This window comes from Ambystoma mexicanum, chromosome 12 (assembly GCF_040938575.1).
Source record: "Ambystoma mexicanum isolate Mex_15411 chromosome 12, UKY_AmexF1_1, whole genome shotgun sequence".
Classification (NCBI taxonomy): Eukaryota; Metazoa; Chordata; class Amphibia; order Caudata; family Ambystomatidae; genus Ambystoma; species Ambystoma mexicanum.
Genome location: NC_090936.1, coordinates 369,881,553 through 369,896,534, shown reverse-complemented (window position 1 = coordinate 369,896,534; position 14,982 = coordinate 369,881,553). Strand labels below are relative to the sequence as shown.

The window sequence follows — 14,982 nt, the reverse complement described above, 5'->3', positions numbered from 1 at the left end:
TGATACCCTTCTACTCCAAACTTGTCCTCCTTGGAGACTTTAATATTCACCTCGATTCCTCTAATGCAGCCACTGGGCACTTCCACAACGTCTGTGACTCCCTTTCACTCTCCATTCTTCCCTCTGGTCTTACACACTCACCTCTCTTCGCGCCTGGACATCCTCGGGACCCCGGCTAAGCCTCCACCCGCAATGCCAGCCTCCTTCTCCTTAATTTGACCGATGAAGCGAGTGCCAGTTGCCACTTTTGCTGGCACCTTCACTCCCTCTCCTACTCCTTCCACTGTCCCTCACCCCGACACATCCCTCACTGACCTTCATCTCTGCTGGAGAGTAGCTAATAAAGAAGTGAAGCATAATGCTTGCCTCTGTGTCTTTAATAGAATCAAGATACCATGTGATGCAAGCCTGGGTAATCGTCATTATGCCGCCCAGATTGCCTCATTCCTCCAACATGTACAGCTGTACATGTGTTAGTTAAGATTTCCAATTGTCACATGGTTTGTAGGATGCATATAGAGCTGCAACAAGAGTCAAACTACTGTTTCCAAGGCATTGTGCAGATGGAATACGGTCCTAGATGGTACCCAGAGTGATTAAGACTGGGGTAAAATAGCGTCTCAGGAGAAATATTTCACTGAGTGCCAAACCTTCTGTGATACATTTTAAATACATTCACCGAGTGTATTATTCTTCATACAAATTATACAAAACATATATGTCTAAGCCACACCATTGTCGGAGATGAAGAGTTGAAAACGCTGGGTTGACAAATTTGGGATGGTCCTGTGCATGCATTTAAACATTCTGGCAATGGGTGCTTGAGATCACAGCCAAGATCGTGGGACTAGTGATCCTGTAATCACCGGTTGGTTGCCTACTGGGGCTCTTCTAGGAAGGAGGCCCATTCATTCAATACCATCATCATCAACTTTATTTAGATAATATGAACCATTAACCCTTTAAGTGCCAAGGCCGAGCTACTTCGTCCTTGGCATTACGTTCCTGTTGACAAGGACGAGATAGCTAGTGCTTTTTGGCACATCATTTTGTGTGATCATCACACAAAATTAAAATCCAACAACCGGGCTATGTGTGGAGGAGGTGCCTCCACAAGGGCCGGGGGTTGGATTTCCTTCAGTTTCACGTTAGCACGCGTAATGCGTGCTGACATGAAACTGAAAGTAATTTTCACTGCGGCAGCCATTTCAGCTGCTGCAGTGAAAAGAGAAGGTGAGTTTCCTTCGTTTTCTCCATCCATCTGAGGCACTATTGTGCCATTCAGATCAAGCGAATTGTCGCAGGCGAGTGTGGAGACTCTCCCCTTTCCAACCACACCTTTTTTGAAGCAATGCCACTAGACCACCAGGGATCTGTCTGTGAAGTGGGGGGGGGGGGGTGGGAGGGAAAGAAGCTGCTTACTATGTAAGCAGCCCTCTCCCCCCAGCCCCCAAAGCATGGGGCAGCACGTTCCCCTCCTCCCCCCCGGGGGCGGATGGGCTCAGTAATGTGCCCATTTGCCCCTAGGCAAGGGACACAACAAAAAAAGAAATTAACAAAAAATTAAGTTTTGGGTGGGGGTGTGGGGGCCACAAGACCACCAGGAATGTTACCCAATGAAAGGGGGTGGTGCCCCCCCCACCCCAAGTGGATGGGGTGAACCTCATGTAGCCCTCCCCTCCCTGGGGGCAGATTTCTGCCTGTAGGAAGGGGTACTTGAGATGCCCCCCATCCAAAAACATGTTTTGTTTTGGGTGGGGGCCACTATACCACCATGGATGTTTTTAGTGGAAAGGGGGTGGCCCTCTCCCCCCCACCCCAAATGGATGGGGGGCATATCATGTAGCCCTCCTTGGGGCAGATTGCTACAGCAATCTGCCCCTAGGAAGGAGTACACAAGATGCCCCCCCCCCATCCGTTTGGGGTGGGGAGTCAGGGCCACCAGAAAAAATTGGAATGGCCCCACCAATACATGTGGCAGTATGTTTTTTTCCTTGGTGGCTTCGACCCTCTAGGCTCAAATCTGTAGGTTGCCACAAGAGCAAATTCCTGCATAATCTGCTCTGCCAAAACACTTGGGGTTACCAGTGGTTTAGCCTTTTCCCTTTGCGCCCTGGTACGTGCACCCACACATGTGAGGTACCGTTTTCGTCGGGACACCTGTGGGAACGCGGGAATGTAGGCCATTTGTTGTGTTTGGTGGTTTTCATAACGTTTTCGTACATTTGCTGCTGCACTTGTCACGCGACCCTTTCATTTCCCAAATGTGACCTAAATTTAGGCGCTGCTTTAGGCACTATACACTTTTGAGACCTGCACAAGTCACCTACCTTCAAAAGGCCTGCCTGTGCTCTTTCAAAAAATGTATGCATGCCATTCGTCACCACATTTGTTTTCCTGACTTACACATGCTAAGTACGTCTGTTTAGGCCGTAAGCATGAAAAACCTGTGTACCATGGCTCTGTTTTTGGCTTGTGGTATTGCTCGTTTTGTGAAACATTATGAAAAATTAGTAATTTCCTAACTGGGAGAGTCGGGGAATGTAGCGGGGCATTGCTCAAAATTCACAGAAGACATTGCCTTACCGGGCCCACCATGTCCACCACATAACTTTTTTAGCTGTCATTTTCCCAATTTTTCCCCAAACTATGGAATTTTTCCCTACATAGTTGTTGCCTGACCTGCGCAAATCACCCCTTCCTAAACTTGGAATTTTGGCTACTTTTCAGAAATGTATGCCTTTCTGTTTTCCCATTCAGCTTTCCTACTCTCCTCTTCCATTCCATCCACGCATGTCCTACTGGAAAAAAAGGCCAAAATCGCCTACCTCTCACAAAACGGCTGGTAACCATATCAGAATATGTTTTTTGGTTTCCACTCAACTTGTTCTTGAATGCTTGGAAAATAGCAAATTCAGCACAGCAAACCATTTGGTCCTAGCTCTTACAAGGAAAAAAACCACAGGCTTCTTTGTACATCATTTTATTGGCATTTTCTGAAGAAAAAAAAACAATGTGGGAAGAAAAGGGGCCAAATATGGCCAAGATATCTCATGTAACAAATAAGTTACAAGGGATTGAATAGCGACATACCAAAATCACAAAAAATTGCTTTAAAAAATGTATCTGGTTTATATCCTAAACCTTACATTTATACATAATGTATTACAATAGAATCTTTTGTTTGCATCAATAAGCTTCCATTAGACATTAAAGTGAGAAGTTCTCAGAAGTAATGTTCACCCAAAAATGGACGATTGCAGTCACCATTTTTCTGTTTCCTATTAAAATGTAGCTCCAACATTCTTCAGTTTCCAATTCATAGGGCGCAGATGCGTATCTTTTGCTGAATGTTAGTCTTTTCTGGTTAAGTGCTTTGCATTCCATTATTACATGGCAAATTGTTTCGGTTTCTTTGCTGATTTTGCAGAATCTGCAGTCGGTGCTATTGTATGTGTTTTGATTCAGTTTTCCCAATATTTGTCGGGTGGGAAGGAGATTCTGCCCGAGTCTTAGAAACGTGTCGCGAATTTGGCGGTCAGGAAATAAATTGAGGTAGTGTGGCAGTTGGTTCATCGCTGTAGTTTCTCCATCACATTTAACATTTAGCTTGTAGTTGTCTTTCTTGTTTTGGGTCTCGATCCAATCTAATCTTGCTAGTAGCTTTTTGGATGTTGGGGCCTTTTTATCAACATATCGAGGGGAATGCCCTTTTCTGAGCATGTGTTCTCTACTGCTTCTCTCCATTTTGTCAGCGTTGTGTTGTTGGGCGTCAGATGTGAAGCTCTCAGTATATCTAGTGTCGAGATATTGTCTTCGTTGTTCAATTTTCTATATGTGTCAAGGGTTTTCCACATAACCACTGATTGTAGAGATTGCAGACCGAGCTTGTAACGTATTTGTTGCATAGGTGTAGATTGCGGAAGAGAGATAGTTTTCCGCCAAAAGATGGCCTCGAGTTGCGTCCATATTGATCATGGATTCTCTTCCGTAAGATAATATAGCAGTTGCTTTTTGCTTATAGAAGGCAAAAGCAGGCTTGAGTGAAAATTTGCCAAATTTTCGATGGATCGCGAGGCCCTATCTGGCCAAACCTTTGGCTTTTGATTTCAGATGGAGTACCCAAGGAATTTCACTCATGGACTGGTTATTCCAGATTCCTAAATATTTGTACATTGCAACTTGTCCCAATTTTTGTTTTTGAAGGTAGAATACAGGAAGTTTCTGTTTCTTTTGTATTTTCCGTGTTAGCGACATGATTTTCGTTTTTTTAATGTTTATTTACAGCTCATTGATGTTTATTTACAGCTCATTGTGATCCATATATTCTAGTGTTTTGTTTAGTGCGATTTGCAAACCTTGAGGTGTTTTTGCTAGAAGTATGATATCAACAGAATATATTAAATATGGTACGGCTTTGGTTTTGAGTTTTGCAGGATTTATGTTGGGTGTATAAGTGCTTTCCTTGTAATCAGATGTAAACAAATTAAATAGTGCAGCAGCAAGTGGACATCCTTGCTTTCACCCGTGCCATGTTTTTATTTTGTTGGTTACAATCCCGTCAGAAGACTCTCATCTGTATTTTGGTGTTCGAATAGAGGAGCTTTATCGGCTCAAGTATGTCTTTTGGGCCGCTCCATAGCTCCAATTTCGCCAATAGAAGATCTCTGTTGATTTGATCGAATGCAAGGCTTAAGTCCACGTATGCAACGTATTTTTGTGTTCTTGACTTACCAGCTTCATGTTTCAATAGATTCATGATTAACAGATTGATACCTGTGCCGATTCTTCAAATTAATCCAGTTTGGCGAACTGCTTGATGGTTTGTCTGCTTCGACCATGCATTTAACTTTGTTAATAGATGGTTGGCAAATATTTTCCCCAAGGGGTCCAATAGGGCCAGCGGTCGATAATTCAAAGGATCTTTAGTTGAGCCCTGTTTGTATATGGGGATTATTGTTGCCAATTGCCATGATGCTGGTATTCTTTTGGTACGGTTGATTAGATCGAAGATTGCGCCGCAGAAGTTAGCCCAGATTCTTGGATTATTTTTTGAGTATCGCATTTGATAGTCGGGGATCGGGGGCCGCGATACATTGAGTTTCTGGATGGAATTTCATTTGAGGTTAATCTTTTTCCCTTAGGTGGTGTTCTTTCTTTATATAATTCCGTGAAGTAGTTGATCCAGGCAGACTCCAGGACATCAACTATCATGGACTCCTTTATGCGCAAGTTTGGTTTTAGCAGCTCCCACAATAGCGCCAGGTATTATTTTTAAGAATGGCCATCATATTTTCAGCGTTTTCTTGTTCTTGTATCATTTTTGCACTTAACCAATTTTTGTATTTTTGTTTTGCAATATGGATTCCCCCTCCCCCCCAAGATTGGGTCATATTTAGCTCTTTTCACAGCATTTCTCATTTCTTTTTGTTTCATGGTGATCGACTCCTAAGATTGTGCTTAGGCTGTTGGTGCATTTTCGGGACAATCGTCAATTTAAATTGATTGAGTAGCCATCCGTAATTTACTTTGTTGTTGTCTTCTAACTCTGAATTCTTGAATGTTTTCGTCAAATTGTTTAATTTATGTTGGGATATTTTAAGTCAGTTCACTCTGGAGTTCAACGTGATTGGGGGAATATTTATTCTCCTTGGAGAAGAGCCATTTAATTCCCTTGAACGCTTCAAAATGTAGTAGTCACTGAGATTGCTGGGTATGTTTTCCACGTCCATGATGGATTCAGAGATTCCTTTCGTTGCATAAAAGTAATCAATTATTGACTTCTTGTTTCAACACGACCAGGTAGGAGTGGGAATGGTTGTGTCTCTACTGCATCTACACGATCAAAATTCCTATTGCTTGTTTCGGTTGACCATCTGCAAGCTCAACGTTCAAGGAGATGTTCTTCTAACTTATTGCTTGCCTCGTCATAGAGGTGGAAATTGAAATCACCACATATGATGTGTTCTATGCCTTCATATGTCTGTGTGTTGATGCCAATTACCGAGAGAACTGTGTCTATTACATGTTCATCGTCTTGCTTTCTTGGATTCCAGTACATGTTGGTAATACTAAGGTAATTTTCGGGTAAGCTGGGATGAGTTTTGATTTTTTCTTGCCTAGTTGTCTTGCGCTTTTTAAGAATAGTATTTTGAGCCTGACAACCTATGTTTGTATATTCTATGACTTCGTAGGGCAGATCCTGTTTGATAAGAGTAAGGAGTCCGGCCGATGGTCTGCCTGTCTTTCTTGCTATTGCAGGGTTGAGTGTGGGGTAACCTTCGCAGGTCGGAGGCTCTAGGAGCCAAGGTCAACATGCACTTTATGGAATAGATGCGAGTGTCTGCGTGTATTCCATGAACAACATATTGCTGATTGCTCGTTATCTGTAGTTAGTTGTTATTGTGGCATTTTGTCTTGGTATTCATTGGAGTTGGTTGTTCGACCAAAGTCTCGCCAAAAAGGGGTTTGGTGTGATCCGCTCCTATTCTGTGCTCCTTTTGACCATTGGTGATCCATAGCAAAATTGTCAAAGATTGTATTACTTTCTTTGGCGCTATTTTTGTATCTGTCTTGGTTCTCGCTGTTTTCAAGACTGTCGAAGATACTGATTTCTGAATACATTCTGCTAATTCCTTAATCATTTGCATAGAAAGAATCCACTAGCGTCTGGTCGAAACATTCTTCTATACTCAGTTCGAAACCAAGGTGCGTTATCTCTTTCTTGCAGGATTCAATTTTTTGCAGCGTTTCTGCAGCGTGGCAATGGATCCAAATTTTGTCAAGACTTTTGTCATCGATGAACTTGATTATTTTCAGGTCTTTGGTGGTAAGGGTTCTTAAATTCGGTATTGCATGGAATAGGCGAAGCGCATTGGTTCTGTTCATGATTCATTTTGTATCTTGGTTTAGTCTTCTTTCTAGTCTTAATAAATAGCGCAGTCTCCTTTGGAATGGATCTACAAACTGAGGGCAGACAAGAGATCTGTTTTGTTCACTCAAGCTTGTGTTACCTTGATTGTGCTGTGCCCGATTGCCTGGCTTTGTGGTTTGTTCCCGAGTGGAGCTCTCTAGAAGCATTGAAGTTAATGAGCGGTTTGAGGGACTAAGTTCATCGTCTGAGATCTCTTCACATGACAACTCAGAGGTTATCTGGCATCCGATTATAGTTTCTTCATAGCAATCTAATATAATCATTGATGCTGTGTTTGATTGTTCTTCTTGTTGGGCAGACTTCAGAGTGTTTTCAGTCTCGTCATGCTCTGATTCCTGCACTGAATAGGTTGACAGATTCATCAGATATTATATATTTCCTTCATCGTTGTCTTCAGGTCCTGCGGGTTTTGTTGGCTTGTTAATTCGTGGCTGCTCTTGACAAGATGCGTTTTTTTTTCCTTGTGAGTTTTGATGATCTGAGTGGTTCGGTTTGATTTTTTCAGTTCTCATTTCCTGAGGTTGTGCCTGCGTAGCTTTTTTATTTTCATTTACGCTATGCATCAGGTTTCTCAGAAATGCTCTGGAGCCTCTGTTTTTTTATTTTGATTTTTGTACTTTTTGCTTTAGTTGGGGGTGGACCACTTTGATGATGTTGCTCAAAAATGCTATTGTTTTGGTTCCCCGTTTTTTGTTTTCCTTTGGGCGCAATGCCTTCTGGATTTTGTCTAGATGTGTTAATAGGCATCTCTTTTTCCACTTCGCTAAAGGGGGCGTCAGATTTTATATCAATTAGCATGGTTTCCCGATCAAGCTTATTGTTCGCTGTTGTGGGTTTGGCTTGATTAGGGGGGGGATTAACTGTTTTATCTGGTTTGTGGTTTGGGTTCCATTGTCCATGTGTTTATGTTCAGACACTTTTTGGCGCTCTAACTTCTGCTTAGGTGTTAGTTCTGGACGACGCTGAGATGGCGATTAAAGCTTCGATTGATGGGGCTTTATCAGTTCTGTCTTGTTTTACGATGTCAGCTAAGAATTGCTGCCAAGTATAGCTGATTTCTGCTTCTGTGTTGAGGCGTTCTTGGATCTTAGATGTTAGCAATTCTAGGCTCTTTTGTTTGGCATAAATTGAACCTAATAGCGTGGTATGCACTCTCGCAGTTTCAGTATTCAGTTCCTGGAGCTTTATGTATCGAATCATTGTTTGGGTTGTCACTGCCATGAACATATTTTGTAGGTCGACCATATTGGTCGCTATGCACTCATGGGACTCAGCTATGTTTCTTGTGCATGTGCATTTGCTTGCATCATTCCTGATCATTTGGTTGCCTTTCATTGTGTCGGTACTCCTGTGGTATTTGCTAGCCAATAAGGGGTCCATGAGCGTGTTTGTCTCTGTTCTAGTGAGCGAATGATGAGCTTAGTTGGGTGGCGGGTGGGTCAAAGGACGAGTCCCGCAGTCCCCACATGCCTGTCACTCACTCGTACTATTCCTTTCAATGTGTAGGGGCGGGGGCAAACGTTCTAATAAGCGGGTTGTGGCACAATCTGTTCTTTAGTAGTAGAGGTCTAAGCATGCTGGGGTTCAGTTGATTTATAGTCTTGTAGTCTTATTATCGTCGCGGGTCACGGGTAGCAAGCATGCATACCTCAGTTTGTTTTCTTAATTGCCGATTCCGGCTTCTGCGTATCCCACGGACTCCAGCAGACTCCACACCACACTATCTCCACACTCCGCAGCCCACTCCAGGTTATGTTGGGTCAATAGGCTACTCCTCAATGAAAACAGAAAATACTGCAGCAGCTCCAGCAGACTCCACACTCTACCTCCACACTCCGCAGCCCGCTATGCGGCCCGGTGTGGGTTATGTTGAGTCAATAGACTCCTCCTCAATGAAAACAGAGAAAATACTGCAGCAGCTCCAGCAGACTCCACACTCTACCTACACACTCCGTGGCCTATTTATTTATTTGGATATTTGTATCGTGCACAAAGCCCAGAGGCAGCTAGGCGCTAAAGATTTCTTAAGGATACGGTTACAGGGGTGATAAAAATTACCACTTCGTGGTATCTTGCATGAGTGATATGACATTGAGTTTGGTACGCATTTACAAGTTAAAGCAATTGTTGCATAATTTACAGGATTACACAGTTATACAATTTACAAAATGTACACATTTACACCTTATTACATTTCCTCTTTTCATCATGAATTCTAATTGAGGGATTGGGAAGGGTGGACAGTCATAAAGAGTAACGTTTTTAGGAACGACCACAAGGATGTGTCAGTTCTTAGTTGGGTAGGGAGGGCATTCCACAAGTTTGGTGCTATTACTGGGAAGCTTGACCCTCCTACTTTCTGTCTTCTGTACCTGGTGACAGTAAGTCGGTTTATGTAGGCGGACCGGGTAGGTCTAGTAGATTGGGCTTTGCTGCTGAGATTGCTAAGGTATTTGGGCGCTTTGTTCATGATACATTTGTGGGTAATTGTCAACATTTTAAATTTGATCCTGTCATGAACAAGAAGCCAATGGATACTCCTAGTGGAGGAGATGTGTTCGTTCTTAGGTATATTTAGGGCTGCTCTTATGGCATGGTTCTGTACTACTTGCAGTTTTTTTTAAATGTTTCTAGTGCTTGTTCCTGCGAAGAGTGAGTTGCAGTAATCTATGCTGGAGAATAATAAGGCTCTGGCCAAGGTGATAAGAGTTGTTTGATGAAAGGAAGGGTCTGCTCGCTCTTATCAATCTCGATGTCTACGCTGCTGCTGAGACAATAGCGTTGACCTGTCTATTTAGAGTGAGAGAAGAGTCTATATAGAGCCCTAAGGTTTTTATATCGCTGGCTACCGGTATGGTATTGCCATCGATGATAAATCCTTTGTATGATGTCGGGTGGTTACAGAGTTTGGTTTTATTTCCAATGATAAGCTCAGTCTTGTAGTGTAGATTTTTTTCAGGTTTTTAAGAGTCTGTGTCATAACATCCAGTGAACGGAATGAGTATTTGGGTATCGTCCACATAGTTTGTATACAAAATACCAATTTTTTAAATCAAGTTTGTCGAACAGAAGCTTAGTGAAAGCATTGTGTAGTGTGGGGGACACACACAAACCTTGCAGTACACCACAAGTCACAGGGATAGGGTGGGCTGCTGAGGTGTCCAAGAAGACCCTCATAGTCTGATTGGATAAGAATGATTGAATCCATTTGGTGGAGTCTTGGGAAAATTGGCCAGCAGTTTCAAGGTGTTGGCACAAAATATTGTGATTGACCAGATCAAAAGCTGCTGAAAGATCGAGCAGGAGAATACACAATTCACCTTTATCATTGAATTGGTCCATTTGTGTTTTCAAAATTGAGTGGGGCAGTCTCAGTGGCATGACCAGGTCTGAAGCCTGATTGTCTTAGGCCTAAGAGGTGATTGTCTTCTCGAGACTTTTGGATCTGCAAGTGTGCTGTGCGATCAAGTATTTTAATTAGGAAGGGTACTGTAGTGATGGGACGAAATTTAGTAGGGGTATTACGATCTAATGTAGGTTTTTTTGAGCAGGGGTAGGACCCAGGCTGTTTTTAGATCTTTTGGGACAGTATTGATGGCACAGGAGTTATTGATTAAATTGGTAATAAATGGTGCCAGTTCAGTCACACAATCTTTAACTAAGGTTGCAGGACAGATTTCCCTTTGCATTTGGAGCGTTTTAGGCTTTTGATAATGTTAACAGTGTCTAGGATAGAGAGTGGGGTGAATGAGAATTTAGCAGCATCAATGGTCTCTTGCGTGGTGGGAGTATTTTGAGGAGTTTGGGTAAGGCTAAGTTTGATTTTATGTAGTTCTATTTTTTGTTGTAATAGTGACATTTTGTCGGCTAAGGCATTTTGAATGTTAGGGTAACATAATTTGTCTTTAACAGTGCGATCTGGCGAGGGTGTAGGTGTCTCTAGCTCAGGTATAATAGAGAATAGTTCTCTGGTGTTTGATTGGGCATTAGAGATTCTTTGGTTGTAGACTTCGCTTTTGGATTTGATGATCTCTTTCCTGTAATTATTGGCTAAGGTTTGGAATAGACTTTTGTTTGCTAGTGTTGGCGAAGATAAAAACAACAAACATATTACACAAAATAGACACAAAAAAAATCCCCCAAAAAATCCCAAAAGGCTGCAATGCAAAATATTAAAAGATTAAAATTCAAGAAATGGTCATAAGATTTTCTCTCCTTCTTTGCAGTCTTCTATGCAATCTGTGCTAAGTCCATGCCACCAAAGGGGTGTCAACTGATAATGAATACAGCAATGCTAGTCTACATTGTGTAAAAGATAAGTTCTGTAGTGAAGAAATTAAAATGTTCTGCCGAATATTCATATAAATGGTGAAAAATAAACAAACAGCAAATGTTCAGGTCCTCAGTACAATCCGTACAAAAAAACAGCACCATTTCCTGATGTACTGTGCCATTTGGCAGGAACCAATCTCCAATTAAGTTTATTGAATCTGGCTCCTGTGATCACAACATGTTCATGATTATAAGTAGACCACACCAGATATTTGGATAAACTATTGTGCAACAAGATCAAGTGGGTACGATTAGCGGGCTTCATGTGTTCAATGGTTCAAATCAGTGTACATCTACTTCAGCCTTTAATAATCGTGCAACCCATTCATGTACAGAGAAAACAATAGGCCAAAAAGCACCCTTGTCGTACACCAGATTTAAACGGGGAACAATGAGGTGCAAGACCAGTCACTACCTGATAACAGACATGCTTCCTTGTCAAGATGCAACAAATATTGTGTCTTTACCAAATCATCTGGGCAGTTAAGGTCTAGAAAGCATTTTCCACAATTCATACCTGTTCACTTTATCGAGCAACATTGGTCAAGTCCATGAATGGTATGGTAATGTTTATTTGTAAACCGCCTATACACAAGGCAAGTGTTTCAAAGCTCTCAAGGAGGGATGGAACAAGGGAAAAAAACAACAGTTGTTCAGACAGAGACTGCTTACCCTCTGCAATAGTACTTAATAATTGCGACTTTAGGGGTTCATGAACTGCTTTCAAACCGATGTTCCAGGTCATCCCACCTGTGGCAGCCGTAACTAGCTAGAAGCTTAGTGTTGTTAGCGATTCTGGCTTGCTAGGCTGCTGAGGAGGCAACCTCTCTCCCAAAAGTATAGATTTTTCGTGCTTTCCTTGTCTGGCGGGGCTCCAGGGGAGGGCCTGCCATCTTTCTGGTAGTGGCGACCACTAGGGAATCAGGTTTTAGCTGCACCCTAATATACAGAGGGTCAGTGGGCGCTGGCCTGAATAGTTTCTATATTTTGGGATTAACTGTCCTTGTGAGAATGGGCGCAAGTAGGGAGGCCTTATACGTCTTTGTACAGACTGCAACAGTGGGATAAACTGAGCAGCAGACTTTCTGTCCCCCAGAATGTCCTCCACAAAGTCCTTGTCTACTTGTGCCTCTTGGGCATCAAGTGTTGGGCAGCCGGAATTGACACATTTGAGATCGGATTGGGAAGCGGAGGTGGGAGCCCAGATGGAGGATGGGATGTGGGAGCGTGCCCTAGGATACCATAAGTAAGTATCAAGGAATGCCCGATTGAAGCAAATTCAACTGTATGTAACGCATAGAGCATATATGACCCCTCTGAGGATATCTAAGTTTAGAAATGCTGGGAGACAGGCATGCCCTAAATGCGACGTGGAGAACGCGAACATGACACACATGTTTTGGTCATGCCCAGTAATCGAGTGTTTCTGGAGAGGAGTGGCACAAAAACTAGCTGAAAAAGGGGTCACGCTCGTCATAGACACAGCCTGGGCCTGCCTGCTGGGAGGGTTTCCCAGGTCGCGGAAACTTAAACATGTTGGGAAATTGAAAGACTTGGCATTTGTGCTTGCAAAGCGTAGGTTTGCTATGGGCATGGAAAAAGAGTCACGGACCACGGGTGGAGGTGTGGTGGAGGGAATTGCAGAAATGGGCGGAGGCTGAAACTGTGGTATGGCAGGAGGCAAGTAGCATGTATGGGGAGGAAGAAGTGGGTAACCTGATGGCATGGAAATCATTAATAGCTGAACTATTTGGAACAACATTGGATCCAGCGGAATCCGAGGAAAGTGATACCCTGCCTCATGCAGCAGATACGGAGTGTGGAGGACAAACAGGCTCGTAATGGGGGGTGGGATTGGGGGGGGAGCAGTGGTCAAAGACTGATTGATGTTCATGTATTGGTTGAGAATTGCACTGCGCTTTTGGTTGTATTTTTTTTGTTGGTTTGCATAAAGTTAATAAAATTCTTTAAAAAAAAAAAGTGTTGGGCAGCCTTCAGCAGCAGTTCATTAAATTGTAGTTGGTTGTCAATGGGAGAATCTGCTACAAGCTGGTCTTGATGGTCAGGCGACTGGATGACGTAGATATTGTCATCATCGTAGTATTGATCCTGACTATAAAGGTCCCCTTGACAGCCGGGGTCTTGTGACACAGAGATTCACATTATACATGTCCTGAGAGGGGTGTTGGTAGGTCGAGGCCGGGGGGCCTAGCACAGAGGTGCTAGGATGTGGCTGAAAGCAAGGTTTTTTTGCAGGGGGTTGGTGTGCTGAGGCCCCTGGCTTTGAGGCATACTTAAGGGACGTTGGTTCTTCTGGATGCCCGTTTATAAAGTCGACAAAGCACAAATTGTATTAAATTGTTCAGGATTATAGTCACATGAAGGTGTTAAGCCTGACATGATAGGGGTGGCTTGGAAGGGATTGTCCTTGTGGTGCAAAGCCCTTGAGAGTTTGTCCACAGCGGGTTTGGGGGAGAATGTACAGCCTGGGTGCTTTTGGTGGACAAAGGCATCGGGGATTTGGACTTTTTTGGTTACTTGACTTTTAACAGGGTAGCACTGATGTGTTTTTTAATGAACTCTTGCATTTCAGGCGTTTGTTTGGGGGAACGCCGATGCGCCTTTTGCCACCTGTTATTCGGCACGCAAAAGGAGAGCCTTTTGTGCGCATGTTCGAACCGACCTTGGGGTCCGGTTTCGGAGGCCTGTCGTGAGGCCAAAGCGGACGCGATGGTCCAGAGGACAGGAAAAAACTTAAGCTTTTTCTGCGGACCCCGAGTTGGCCTTGACGCTTGACGATTTCATCAAATATCGGCCGTGACATATGTGCTTTATGATGTTGGACTTGTGTGTGCTATGGCCACCGGGTGTCGGCTCCATCACAGAGCTGCCAGCCTGCTTATTGGAGTAAGGGGCAGGCAGATGGGTTTCCAACAAACCCTGCTCGCCTTTGTCGTCACTAAGGACACCGATACTGCCCTCACTGGAGTCCTCCGTCACGTCGATGGAGGCCTCTGCCTGCATTGCGTGAGCGGCCCAGCCTTTGGTGCGTCAATCTTTGAGAGTTTTTGCTCGAAAAAGCTTTTCGGGTTATTCCTGGAGAGACAGTAATTGCACACACTGTGTGTGTCGTTCCACTGGAATTTTCGGTGGCATATAGGGTAACATTTAAAGGGAGTTTTGGTCATTATTATTCAAAAAAGCAGTTTGGCGAGGAAAAAGGAAAGGGGGTGGCAGAAGGAACAAGTTACTTACCTGTAACTGTTGTTCTCCAGCCTGGGTCTGGCATGGATTCACATGCTCGTGAATATTCCCCGTTGTCAGGCTGGGAATCCTTGGTAAAGAAAAAATCAGTATCATTTCTGATCTGTCTTTCTTAGTAGTAACCAATCACTGATCTCTGGGTCATACTTCCCCCAGCCAATGACTGCCCTCTCCCTAAGCCCCGCCTCTGGCAGCCATCCTCAGATTTGGTAGCTCGCCAAGTGGCAGTATGACCAAGTGAAGAGCCGCAGAGGGGTAGGAAGGAGGGTTCGCATGTGAATCCATGCCAGACCCATGCTGGAGAACAACAGTTACAGGTAAGTAACTTCTCCAGCATGGGGTCTGGCATGGATTCACATGCTCATGAATAAAAGAATACATAGCAGTATACACATGCACAACCACGGGAGGTGGCAACAGGCTCAACATTAAGCAATACAACAACTCAACAT

At 43.5% G+C, this 14,982-nt stretch overlaps 1 protein-coding gene across 1 annotated transcript in view; it reads right to left on the bottom strand.

Annotated features, from left to right (window-relative positions):
* LOC138513548 (NADH-cytochrome b5 reductase 3-like) overlaps window positions 1–14,982 on the bottom strand; it is a 1,142,086-nt gene that overhangs the window by 881,289 nt on the left and 245,815 nt on the right. The gene's annotated exons all lie outside the window — the stretch shown is intronic.